Source organism: Armigeres subalbatus, chromosome 2, assembly GCF_024139115.2.
Source record: "Armigeres subalbatus isolate Guangzhou_Male chromosome 2, GZ_Asu_2, whole genome shotgun sequence".
Lineage (NCBI taxonomy): Eukaryota > Metazoa > Arthropoda > Insecta > Diptera > Culicidae > Armigeres > Armigeres subalbatus.
In genome coordinates, this window is record NC_085140.1 from 238,717,001 (window position 1) to 238,731,837 (window position 14,837).

Consider the following 14,837-nt stretch of genomic DNA (forward strand, 5'->3'; position numbering starts at 1 on the left):
CAAAATGGATTTTAAATATTTGTATCGGCCTTATGATGTATTTGTCAAGTAATTTCCCGAATAGAATGAAATTATACCACTATTTTTCTGGTTATCGTTATTTGATTATAAAGAATTGTTATTGAAGTTTTAATGGAATCATTAAAAATATCGAACGATAATTATACCAAGAATCATATTTACGATATCGTCTATAATAGTTTGATTTTGGACGATACACTGAACGGGTCGTTAAGTATCGTTACCATTCAATAAGAGCAATTTTTCCATATATTTTTGTTAAGCGATTTTACCAGATATCGTTAGTTTATCATCGTTTTTTTGACTTGTGATGATTTGGATTATAATTGTATTCAACGTAGATGATCGATAGTATGCTTTGTGCTTAATTCAAATTGAAAGGTGTATAATAAGCATTCAATTATACAATAACCGAATTACAGTACGTATAATATTATTTCACGAAATACGATACATAATATGATAGTTAAAGAATAGTATGATTCATGCTATAATTTAAATAGCATTTTTGTGTTTTTTCAGTTTATGATAAAATAATTGAACACAAAACAAGTTTTCATCATATTTTATTTATTATCTTATATAATTATTAAAAAGTTTTCCTAATTTATTAAAAAATATCAACGGTTTTTTTAAATTGCCTAATGATAATAAATTGCCTAATAAAATGATTATGGCATGATAAATCATTGCTTACCAAGTTAAAATTTCTTGTATAATTGCTTCTTCAAATTTTCACAATTATATCTTAGAACAGCAAAAAACTACCTCTGGAATGATTTTTGTTTGGTGCTGAATCTTTGCCCATGTCCAGAGGATCTGCTTTTTCCGGTGGTGCTGCATTCCTGTTCCTATAAAAGAAGACAAAAAAAAATGAATGTCTGTAATATGTATATGGAGTTTTGAGCATCATTCATGTTCTGACTTCTTGATAATAGCAAGCCATTCTGCTTGCAAATGGTTATCTGAGATTTTTTAAATATCAAAAATCGCCGTTTCTCTCCATTTTTATCTGTTTCAATAGGTTTAAAGCTCAGCTACAATGGTGAGCGCAGCGGCGCGTTTTGACAGAATATATAGGTTAACTGTAAAAAACCCGACGCTGTGCTTAACATTGTAGCTGGGCCTTTAGGCGATTCTTGGACTTAAATGTAATCTCTTTCTCGGGTTCTTTGCGAAAAATCACATAAATAAATGAAAAAAAAAATGATTGAAACAATATAGAAAATGTTGCCTGCAAGTCAATCAAAAATATAAAATGATTTAACGAATACAAAAATTTGATGGGAAAGGTTATCGGATCGATTGTGAGTCATATAGATTCAATGTGGTTTATCATAGACTTCTTACCTTCACAAACGTTCCGCGGTTCAGCCGAATCCGATAATGAAATAGCGTACTTATTTTCATCTTAGGAGGTATACGTATTTCTGAAAATAAACAATATTTATGTTAGTTTTCTACGTCGTATGATATAGAGTCCACTTACATGTATTCTAAACCAATTTATTTTTTATTTTAGAATGCAATACATATTGCATTTTATTCACATTGCTGGCGAAAAAACTTAAATGGCAGTTGGCCCGAACAACATTTGCCGAAAGAAATTGTCACAATTACACTGAAAATGAAAACACCTTATTTCTGTGTTGGTGAAAAGATAGCTAAAATATTTATGGTAAGATACGTTTAAAATAAAATGATATCAGGTAATCCTTACTACACCATGTATAATCTGTGAATTCTTGTATATGATCGAGTCGTTATTTTTGTTAATCATAAAATTGCACATATATCATATACGTTATGATGATTACAAGCGGAATGGCAAACTAATAATATCAACTATTCGGCGTACAATTTATTTCTATTCGGGTTGACTTGAAATTATTCACATGAAATGACGTTGAATGTTTATCTAATGAAACATACGATCTATTGTATCTTTCCATTATTAAATGAGAAAATGTTTGTAGGATTCGTGCGAAAGATGATAAAACTAAATATTCTTACACTAGGGTAACGGTACCAATAGTGGAGGTATTAGTAGATCTACAAAAGAAAATATTTTTTAAAAATTGATTATTATGGGAAATTTACTGCTTTATTATCTTAGTCAATAGATAAACTAATAAATTTGCTAACAAAGAAGAGATAGATGTCATTTATCATCAGCTATTACCAAATATTGCTTGCACCACTATGGGTACACTGTTCCTTTAGTGGCGGTAAAAAATAATTTTGGTTCCTATAGTGGTGCTATCCATTGGTTTCTTATGAGACTCGCCACTATTGGTACAGTTGCACCACTATAGGTGCAAGGGAGTCAATTTTGTTAAGGAAAATCATTGTTTTCAATAGTTTTTTCAGCAAAATCCTCAGGTAAGTTGCATTTAACAGGATATTTAAAGCACGATGCATCAACTGAAACCATTGTAAAGTCTATAAATATGATAAATCTCATTAAAACCCCACTACCTCCACTATTGGTGCTACCTCCACTAAGGGTACGGTTACCCTAATTGAATCATTTATTTGCGAAATTATGAAGAAAATGGTGTATCGAACCACGAAAGGTTGATGCTTGAATCGCTTTTGCATGAATCGTGTTTGGAAGCCGTAAGGTAGGCAATTATTTTTCTGTTCTGCGAATGAAAGCGATTATATCGTGATTCGAGAAAAGCATCATGAGGGCCCATTTACAAATTATATGTCGATTTAGGTTGTGGGAAGGTACTTGTCTGAGCGTTAAGGACTTTATAAATTTCAGAACCCTACCATACATGAAGCATTACTAAAGGCTTGGTGTGGGTTGAGTTTAGCGTTATGTAATTTGGGAATGAAACTTAACCGCTGAGTGGATTAACCTGTTTTTACAAAAAAATCTTAGCAACCTAATCGCAAGCATCGGATATACTATCTGCAGCTTTCGGTTATTTTCTCCAGTACGGGTTATTGGTGAGAATGTTTTGATTTTAGAGTTTCACCTATACTAATGTAGTGCTACGAATCGAAAGCGCATGCCACCATTTGGCTACGGGTGCCCCCAGTATTGTCCAAAAAAGTTTTGGTTAATTATATCGCTATACTAATGGAAATTGTGAAATAAAAATGATAGCTGACATAGTGTGGTTGTTATCCATTCATCTGATGTGCGAAAGCAGGTATGTTCATTCAGAAAACTCTTTTATTGGGCAAAAGAAAAACTCTAGCACAGCCAGCCTGCATAAGTCAACGAAACATGACTGCTAAAAAACCGAGTCAAAGTGATTTTTCGCGCAAGATAATAGCTTTTAATAGTTTCAGAAGTGTATAAATCTAGAGTTATGAAGCATATATATGTTTGATACACATTTCTAAAGAAGCAGTGGTTAATATCTTCCTACAAATCGACGTATTATCGCTGAAATATTGATTACCTTGCGTGATGAGCCAATGTTACATCCAGGGCCAACATTACCGCCGGTTACCCTATGTAAAATAAGACATTTTGCATATTTTCAGATTTATTCATGGAGGGAAAGTGGGATAAAACGGCTCTTCAAAAATTAATGTAAAAAAAATGACAAAATCGAAAAAATGCAATAACTTTGGTGGTGATTGTCCGATTTTGTTCAAATTTTTGTTAGTTTTTTGCCTGATTAGAACTTTATGCCAAGTGGTTTACATGGTTATAAAATCTTTTATTTTCGGAGAAAATGTAATATTACGAGAAAAAATAGTAAATTTTCCAAAGGGAATATTTTTTACCAACAAATCTGAGATAATAAACTTAACCCGAAGGGCAATAAAATAACTAAACAGCTTTCATTTGATATATATGTCAGGAGTGCCAACTCAAGAACAACCAAGAAAATTAAAATTTTCTACAGCATTGTTTTTTAAGCCAGTTTTTAAAAGTTGATGTTTTCCGATCTGATTAAAACTAACTGTCAGTTTCTTTGACTGCGTAGAACAAAAAAGGTTTGGAAAAATTTCAGAATTTTTCATTTGGGGGGAATGGGGTAAAATAGCCCTTAAAAAATAAATGTCAAAAATTCATCAATTATAAAAACACAATTTCTTCTTCCTTCTATTTCATCTTCAATTTTCATTTCAACAGATACGTACAAAAATTTACCGCGATGACATTCACCAATTTTAGCACGTTTTGATCCGATTTTATCACGCAAAAATGATAGATGTTTCAAACCCGATTCCATTCAGGGCTGGTAGCGATCAATACCGCTCAAAATAGTGACTTTAGTGACCAACACTGGCGAAAAAAAAACCAAATAATGACTTTCAGCTGCAGAAAAAGTGACCAAATAGTGACTTTTAATTTAATTTGCAGTGACAAAAATTGACTTCAATATGAAGTTAATAATTTTCAAAAAAAAATGTTTTCCCTACTACCAAAAAATTCCAATTGACCTTTCAATGTCAAAAATTGTATCTCGTTTTATTGTCTTGGTCGATTCTTTGGCTTACTTAAGGTCAACTTTTCCAAAGAACCCATATTTTTTGAAGCCTCTAACTATTTTTTAAACCAAAAACAAAAACCGAAAAAGTGCTGCACGTGTGAACCAGCCTGAAAAATTCACCCGACGTTCGTTCAAAATCGGACCAATTTTTAAACAACAACACTTTTAAAAATTTTAAAAATACTTAGGCGTGAAAAAATATGTGTTCTTTGGGAGAGTTGACTTCAAATAAAATTAAGAATCGATTGAGCGATTTTTTTTGACGGGAAGCAACAAATTCAAAAAGTCTACACTTTTCATTAACAATTTAATTCCATTACTTTTAAATATTTACAAGTATACGTATGTCGTATATTGACCTCAACAGTAAAGACGTCTTTATTTTATAAGTTATTCAACAGTAGCGACGTCGATTCAAGTATGAAACACTGATCAAAGTTTGTAAAGTGGCGGAATTAAATGAAATAGACCGTCTTATGATAATTGAGATCTGATGAGTTTATTTTATTTGATTCTTTTCGATCTATTTTTTTTATTTTCCACCCCTTCATCACTGGAAAATTACAACTATAAAGCAAGTCATACAGAATAATGTTCAATAATGTTTATTTCAATATGTATTCTAACTTATTCGGAAAATCTTCGCTTGTGTGTGAAAGTGGCACTTTTTTTAAATAGAAATTTATTTATTGAATTTTTAGCCATAGATTTAATTTGACTAACAAAGTTTATAAATCTGAAACCCAAGAATAATTTCGAAACCTAAATATTTGTTTGCAGGACTAAACAAGCCTAAACAAAAAGTTCGAGCTACCAGCCAACAAATTCACGATTTTTCTAGATGGAATATCCAAAGTTTATGCAGTTTCAAATGTTCAAATTGCCATCAGAATATATTATGGAAAATTCTTAACTATTTATCGAAGCAGATGTCGATAGACCATTAATTTTGCTTCTTAAGATAGCCTCACATCTCGGGAAACTATTCCGCCAGATTTTGTACCACGTGTATTTTAACCGGGACTTTCCGTGCTCAAATTCCGAAAACATCGCATATGCAAAAATACATGGGGAAAATCCGTGGACCAGATTCCCGAGATGTGAGGCTACCTTTACGAAAACATTATTTATGGAAAATAATCTTTCTATGGGGGATTCTTACACACTTATTTCTGCAGCTCGGCGAAAATCCGCGGAGCAAAAACAAAAATACTGACATTCCGGAATAAATGATTTTTGTTAGCTTAGCAAATTATTTGTTTATTCTCAGCTACTATGACAGATATCTCAGCAAAAAAAAAACTCTTTGTTTTGTTCAAAGTAAAAATTTCATTGCAGTATCAGGCAGAGATGCGAATTTCTCCATTTTTATTCGAAAATAAATAAACTAATGAGCATTAGAGCTCAATAATGGTTTCCCAAAATAACATGAAATGTATCAAAAATTGAAAAGATGAATCTGAATATTCAACAGTTTAATTGATAAAGTGTAGAGTTTAATAGTTTTAAAAAGAGTCTGCTATTTGCTTTGTGGATATATTTAGATTCTTAATCCGTTGTGCCCATCTTAAAAATAGTGACTTTTGCCGAAAAAAAGTGACTTTAGTGACTTGAGCTTTTTAGTGACTGACCTGAAAAAAGTGACCAAGTCACTAAAAAGTGACCCGCTACCAGGCCTGCATTGTATTTAAATACCATTGTAAATAGCATACATTTTAGTCTTTCTTTTTATTTATATTTTAGGTAGTGAATACATTTGGAGAAAATGGACTTTTTCGAGAAAAAAATTTCTATTTTTCAAAAGGGAATGTATTTTTAGAATAAATAACTAGACTCGTAGGATATCAGATAAACAAAACAGCTTTACTTTCGCATATTTTATTTAAAATCTAGCTCGCGAGATTCGCGACCCTACTTGTATTGATGTTTAACGATTTGGCTAACACTTTCAAGGTTTCTTCTTGTATGTAAAATAAAATATTTGGTAAAATGCACAATAGGAAAAAAGGAGGTATTTTTGGCCAAAATTATGAATCCTGCAATAAACAGTGGTATTCATTATAAAAACATAGATAGAAAAGAAAAATATTTTTCTGAGCCTTCAATGAGGTATGGGGTCAATTCCCGGCATAGTATCGATTTTTATTATATTCTAGAAAACCAACGGAATTTGGTCACTTTTGGCTAGCAATAAGCCTGATTGATGTTGGATAAAATACTAATAGTCATATAAACTGTATATTCGTATCACAGACAAATGGACGCAACACAGATTTCCTAAAAAGATCAATAAAGCACTATCAGCTTCTGGTGTTGAAAATTCACTGAGTAGAACTTATTAAACCAACAAAGAAGGGTAGAACAGATTCAATTAGCGTCATATTGTGACATCAACGAAATGGAATTTCATTTATTTGATATTTCGTTACGATTTTTTTCATAATTATAAAAAGGTATTGTGCCAAGGAATTATTCAACACACTACTCATCCAACACGTTATGACACGTTATGGTTAAATCTATAATTCGCTCCTATAATGTAGTAATGTCAAAATTGTAAATTTTGAACAACTTCCCTTCTCACCGCGTAACGCTTTTTATATGATAGATGATTTTTTCTTGAAATATGCGCAACGTTAAGACATAACCATCCCCCTTAAAATGTTATGTAAATTGTGTTCGTCGCCAAATTCAATTAAAGTGGCATTGTTGAGTAACTCAGATTAAAATTGAAAAATAAGAAGCTTACCAAAACACCTGATTAATCCCTCTAGCGGTAATGCTGTCTTTCTCGTACATTATAAGAAAAAGTTTTTTGTCCATAACTTTTGAGCCCATAGTCCGATCCAGCCTATTTTTAATAAGAAACAATGGAACAACGTTCTCTGACGAATGAAACTTGTTGCGAGTAAATCGGTTTAGAGTAAGTGCTTAAAAAAGAGTTAAGACCATTTTTGCTCCCATACATACAGACATTCACACACACATACACACAGACATCACCTCAATTCTTCGAACTGAGTCGATCGGTATACAACACTATGAGTGTTTTGGCTTTTTTAATGCTTTTAGAGCGATCATATAGCTTCTACGTATACTTAGTATACGAGAAAGGCAAAAATGGGCAATTTTTAAAATTCATGTATCACAAAATGGTGAATTTGGGCAGAATGTTATTCATGGTCCTCAAAGCTTAAGAGTTCAATAGTGTAGTGCATTATGCTTTACTGCGGGGTATTGCGGGGTACCAAACTGTTTTGTCCGTTAAATATTGCGTGAAATATGCTTTTATAAAACTACTAAAAACTAATTTCTGGACGGAGCTATTATTACAATATCAAGCCTATTACAATATCAAGCCTATTGCATGAGCTTTGTAATATGTTATATAAATATGTTACTTTTGAGACGAAAACATGGCAAAGCTGTCCGTTTTCCCCAAAAAACGTTTAAATATAATTTCTAGGAGGAATTAGTTTGAACGCCCCCCACCCCTACCTGAAAATTATAAAAAAAAACCGTCCTGATTATAGAAATATAGGTTATAAGCTGTGTATTCATCACATTTTACTCGCCCAAATCGAAAATTGCCTTTTGTTAGTTTTGGCCACACCTTTATATGGGGCTGTCCTTTTGTGAAATGTAAGAAAATAGAGGACATGGAATAAAATAGACCTTCAAATCTCGGGTACTTATTCAAAAGGACGTATGTGATTTCGTAAACAAAGATTCGTACGTCGATTTGTCCACTCCGATAGCACTTCCACGCAAACCAACACCACGAACTGGTAGCCGAAGCCTCCCCCTACCCATCCGAGGTGATGGTTTGCGTGGGAGAGCTATCAGAGTGGAGAAAACAACGTTTGAATCTTTGTTTACAAAATCACATACGTCCTTTTGAATAAGTACCCGAGAAATATAAATGACACATAATTAGATAAACGTAACCGCCCTTCTTCTTTTCTATTTGAATATTATGGCCAACTGTTGAACGGAATATGCGCAGATCTCCTGATCGATTTGTTCTTTTGATCTTGATAGTTTGCTTCAAAACTCTCCAAAGTGTTGTATTTTTACGCTTTTAAAACTTTTCCAGTGAAATTCACTGTAATTTTATATACTTAAGTTATGCGCAATCCAAAACGAATGAGCTTCCCAAACTTTTGGGTATGCGACCCACCTAGCAAAATTCTATATGTCTCGCGACCCACCTATGAAAAAATGCATTTTACCAAGTAGTATTAAGCATTAATTGAATCAGAATGTCATCTGTTTCGGCTTCTTCCACATAAAAAATATTCACGTTACCTTATATGTACAAATCTCGCTTAACTTTTCAAAAGGACCTAAGTCGCAATCAACAGAAAAACATGAAAGCTTTTGATTGCAGTACTCAAATTAATTCATGAAAAAATGTTACTTAGGTCCTTTTGAAAAGTTAAGCGAGAAATCAAGAAATGACGAACATAATATTGTTTGTCAAAAAGTTAGCGTTTTTATTTTACTTCATTAAGGGGACAGCTTTTAGGCATAAATGTTTTCTAAAATAGCGTGGTGATGAATATTTAAAACAAAATGCGGTTTGAACTTGAAATAATGTTCCTAAAAAAAATGATCAAAAGGTTCGGCATTCGAGCTGCAATTAATATTTGTTCTACGCGACCCACCAACAATCCGCTCGCGACCCCCCTGGGGGTCGGGACCCACAGTTTGGGAAACCATGGAATAGAACAATAAAAATTTCTTATTAATCCACCTAGCAATGATGATGCTGTTCCCATTCGTTCAAAAGGGTTGAGAAGCATATAACAGAAGTCTGAAATTGTTACTTAAATAGGTGGAAAGTTCTTATTCCTCACATCTCCTAATATTCATTGTAAAATTGTCTGCTGAACACAACTTGTTGCAAGAAAATCGGAAGTGCAGAAGATGATGGTATTAATGATGATTATAATACTTCCGTCTATTGTAACAAGGCACCTGCCTATAGCACTGGTCATACCTGACAATAGATTTGATCCTGGTTGAAAGATTGTTATTTTTCATCAAACTCCTGTATGAAGGGCCAAAAATAGGTGGAGTGAGCAGAGTCACTAAAGCGAGATGCACGGGATATGTAGAAAATCTCTTCCCAGAAGAATGTTGGTACAGATAATAATAAAATCAAACCCTCATTTGGAGCGAAGAGCCCGTCCTCCGATTGAAGCAATTTGAATAGGATGATCGAATCGGATAAGCATAAGTGCTAAAAAGGTGATTATTCCTGTATAAGTATTGAAATTAGAAATACAGTCATAACTTTTGAACTAATAGTTCGATTTGGTCAATTTTCAATAGGAAACAATGGTGTTAACATGATCACTGTGTATAATCAGTGAGAAGGCATCATCATTTACTTTGAGCCAATCTGTTGAAAATGGTTCTGCAAATAGTGACTACCTGTATATAGCGATCTACGACAGTTGATGTAGATAAATAGAGCCTTTTAACCGTAAAGGCACTGCGAACTAACTCATGAATAGAAAAAAGTCAATAATTTATCCCATCTCACATTACAATAGGATCGCGTTTAAAAAGTTTTTCGTTGTTGTGAAAACTCATATATGAATATGTACATTATTTGGAAGATATTGATTTGAAAAATGTATTGGAGGTAACCACTTTCCCTTCCTGGGAATCTCGAGCTCATTCAGTAGCCGCTAGGTTGCGAAATCTGACGGAGGTCCTTCGTAGCATAGCTGGTTAAAGCACCAGTCTAGCGCACTGTAGGGTTCGAGTCCCATCGAAGGGAAAGTGGTAACCTCCAATACATTTTTCAAATCAATATCTTCCACATAATGTACATATTCATATAAGAGTTTTCACAACATTGTAAATTAATGTCCAAGTCGGGTAGTTTAATCCCCGGAATATAGGCAATTAACTTTGATTGAACTGAACTTTTGCGTGATAACATTGGATCACAACGTGCTAAAATTGGAGGTAGACTAAATAAAGGTTAAAAAATGTGAATGTAAAAAAGCGTCATCACGGGTCAATTTTTGAATCAACAGACACGTTTTTCATTTTAATAAGAAAACAATAAATACATACATTTTCAAGTAGAGAAGGAAGGTATCTATTGAAACGAAAATTGTAGATGAAATAGAAAGAAGAAGAAATTGTATTTTAATAATTGATTATTTTCTGCTAGAACTCGCAAAAACATATGTTTATTTTATATTTATTTTTGAAGGGCTACTTTACCCTCACCCCAATGAAAAATCCTGAAATTTCACCAAATATTTTTTTGTATGTATATAGATAAAGAAACATTTACAGTTTTAACCAAATCGGAAACATGAATAGAAAAAGTTTTGCGATTTTCTAGAGCTGGCTTAAAAAAACAATGAGCTGCAGAAAAATCTAATTTTCTTGGTTGTTCTTGAGTTGGTGCTCCTGAAATATAAATCAAATGAAAGCTCTTTAGTTGCTCTATTGCCCTGCTGGTTTAGTTTTTTATCCTGTTTTGTTCCTTATTGGGTATTTTAATCACTGCGACCATTAGTTAGATCTATTGTGATATATGCCCCATTTGATATAGCTTTGTCAAGTTGACGCATCATTGCTATGTAGAGCAATTGCATCACCTTGACTGCCAGCGTCTTCCCAATGCGGTATTATGGTTCTGATGAATCGTACTACCATATTGGGATTTGTTCTCCAAACTTCAGAGGGTTCTATCAGCCCCTTGTTGGAGAACTGTATTCTTTTCCTAAAAATTGCCGGACAATGGCATAATAGATGTTCCGAGTCCTAGATCTGTTGGTAAAAATATTCTCTTTGGAAAATTGACTCGCAAAATCACATTTTCTCCGAAAGTAAACATTTTTTATCCATGTAAACCATTTGGCATAAAGTGCTAATTAAGCAGTGAATGCATGCAAAATTTAAACAAAATCGGACTCCAAAAGTTGTTGCATTTTTTCATGTAAAAATCTGAAAATTTGCTAAATGAAAATTTCAGACAAATTGAAGTACATCGATACAAGAGGAGGTCGCGCTTCTCGCGAACTGGCTCTTAACAGTTAACACTGAGATGCGAAAGGCCCCACGGATAGGCTTACCAGATGGTATCCTTTTGGAGGACATGTTCTCTTTTTTCCGTACTTGTTGCTACCCTTTTGTTGGTTGAAAAGAGGAAGAGTGGAGTTCCTCTTTTCAACCAAAAATATCCTCCTTTCGACTGAATGAACTGTGAATTATGTTGATATTATTTATTATATCACAGAAAACCAGTTATGAAACACCCGTATGTTCATAGTGTATAAATGAGTTTTCGATAGGGCTGGTGTTCTAATTTCCTTATCCTACAAGGCTGTATTGGTAAAACATTTATTCTACGATAGCAAGATAGCTAAAAATTGGAAATGTTTAATAAAGTTATGCGATAAGGTACACCAGGGCAAGTTAAAACGGAAGCTGTAATTTAGATTGGTAATGACCGAATGCCTTGATTTTTTTCGACAATCTCCTCGCTTATGTTCAAAGTGTATAAATGTATATAAACTTACCTTCTGACTGCTGGAAGATTGCAGCCACTAAAACCACTCCCTGCCATTGTTTATTGTTTGCCCTTTGCAAAATCCAAACATACTTTTTGTCGTGCCTATGAAACAGGCCTCAAAATTATGCTTGGAAGATTTTTTTTTCTATGTTAAAGACAATGTAACAATAAAACGGGACTTAGTTAGCTCCTTGATAAAAGTACAATATATGTAACCGAAACGTCGGATAAACACGTAAAACCCTTTTTTGAGCATAATAAGACTGAAAGCCATAACCTCAAATATAATCATCATAGTCGATCTCTCCTAGAAAGGTAATCATTCATTGTTGAATAAGCATAATGATTATGAAAAATCAATGGAAGACCCGTTTTAATTTTTGTATTTTGGAGTAGTAGCAAACCGTTTTCGAAGAACACACCGGGAAAGATGAAAATCAAATGCATTGGAGCAACGATTGAAGGTTGCGACACGTACTAGTGAATGGCTAATTTTGCGAATAATTTGTACAAGCTTCTCTCATTAAAATGAAACAAATGTCTGGCGTAATGTAATGCTTCATAATCGTCGGTCTTTGACGATGTTTGTCCAGTATCCCCGAACGTTTAGCCCCTATCTGGTTCTCTGTTGAATATTGTTTTCGCTATTTTTTCTTCCGACATTCGCGCTAAGTGACCAGCCCACTGCAGTCTGCCGTATTTTATACTATTCACAATATTTTCATCTTTGTATACTTGTTATAGCTCATGATTCATGCTTATGCGCCACACACCACTTTTTTCCAAGTTCGTTTATTTGGTAGGCTCAGGCGTGTATAACACTTTACGGAGCCATGTTTCTTTGTGATATATACAATCTATGTCATTTTTTTCAGTTAGTAAGAGAGGGGTAGGAGCCAGCGTACTTGTGGTGACTCGAGGTTAGTTTATAATATTTAAGGATGGATAGGGCTTAGGATTCGGGATCAGGAAATTTTGGCTGCTCATCCGGGCATGTAGGGACGATGTGGCGCCACACACCATTTTCTTGTTTGTACGCAGCACTTTTCGCTCGAAAACCCCGAAAGCTATGCGGTCCGCCTCTTTTAACGTCCATGATTTATGTCTATAAAGGTAGAATCAGAGTTTTATATAGAGCAAACTTCGTTTCCGTCTGCATGTTGCGGGACCTAAGCTGGTAACGTAATCCATAGAAGGCCCTATTCGGAGCAATACGTCTTTTCACTTCACGGGAAACGTCATTGTCACGTGTCACAAGCGTTCCAAGGTAAACGAATTCTTCAAACACATCTCCATCAAGTACTACCTCAACATCAACACCACTAGGTCTTCCTCTATCTCCATCTGTCACCATGTACTTTGTCTTGGTAGAGTTAATGGTTTAGCCCAGTGGTCCCCAGCATGCTTACTATTGAGGGCCGCATTGCTATTTTGAGCTGTTGAAGCGGGCCGCAATACATGTCAATACCAAATTTTCAAAACGACTTATCTGCTTTTGCATGCAAAGATTCAAACGTCCATTCAACGAATCTGATAGTACTTACAAAAGCAGATAAGTTGTTTTGAAAATTTGGTATTGATTTGCAATATTTGTTTTTTATTTCAAATTGAATTTGAGTACAACATTATTTTTTATAAGTAAAATAAAATTTTAACAGAATATTTTATTAATTTTAAATCAGGGTATGAGCAATAAATACAATTTCTACAAACAATTGAGAATTTTCCACAAAACAACAATAAACTAGCGCTTTTAAAAACAAAAACTGCAATTATAATTATATTATTTAAAATTATTACAATTATATCATAATTACATATATAATTACAATTATATCATTAAAAAAAATCAAAATGGTCCACGAAAAAAAATACAAAAATTCCATATAAAAATCAATATTAGCAATAAACAATTACAAAATTTTCCACAAAATAAATATTTTGGCAAATTTCCTATCTTTTTTTATTTTTTTCCTATTGCTTCATATATCATCAATGGTGCAATCTAGCTAGACAGAATACCCGAATACAACGTAACATGTAACAAGCATATGTGAGTGTGAGAGGGGTGAAAATATTGAATGTACGAGTCAAAAGTGTAGTCCTGAATGACAATCGTTTCACCATATTGCATTCAGCTTACGTTTTAATCCAAAGATCCGATCCGTTTGAAAGATCCGGATCATTAGACTGAATGACCCAGATCTGATCCGTTCAATTATGTGATCCGTTTTGCCCATCTCTAAAATGCCTAACAATGGGCCACATATCATAGCCGTCTCCCTCTTCAGTGGGACAAAAGCATCCACTACTGCGATCGATTCCAATGAGGTCGATGTCCTCCTAACAGCGCCCTTGAGTGCAATATTGCACAATAAATTCGAAAGTGCATCACCCTGCTTCAGCCCGTCTAAGGTCACAAACGAGGTTGATGCTTCGTCTGCAATCCGAATACTTGATTTCAAGCCATCCAGCGTTGCACGTATCAGTCTAATCAGTTCCGCTGGAAAACCATGTTCGGACATTATCTACCATAGCTCATTTCTTTTCACTGAACCGTACACTGCTTTGAAATCATAGAAACAATGGCGAATCTGCAAGTTGTACTCCCGAAATTACGAAATTACTACGAAATTTATCAAGGATCATCCGCAGGCTAAACATCTGATCCGTCGTTGATCATCCCTCACGAAAACCTGCCTGATATTCGCCGACGAAGGACTTCTCAAGCGGTCTCAGAATACGCGGCAGAATTTTGTACGCCGAGTTCAGAAGGGTGATCCCTCTGTAATTGACACACTCTAGTC

General features: G+C 34.1%; 1 protein-coding gene and 1 long non-coding RNA gene across 5 annotated transcripts in view; one reads left to right on the top strand and one right to left on the bottom strand.

Moving 5' to 3' along the window:
* LOC134211975 (semaphorin-1A) overlaps positions 1–14,837 on the top strand; it is a 597,712-nt gene that overhangs the window by 482,704 nt on the left and 100,171 nt on the right. The window lies entirely within an intron of this gene.
* Positions 603–1,605, bottom strand: LOC134216068 (uncharacterized). Its single transcript, XR_009980464.1, has 3 exons — positions 1,511–1,605; positions 1,372–1,451; positions 603–872 (listed from the first exon to the last, which is right to left on the bottom strand). It is a non-coding gene; the product is annotated as an uncharacterized LOC134216068 (long non-coding RNA).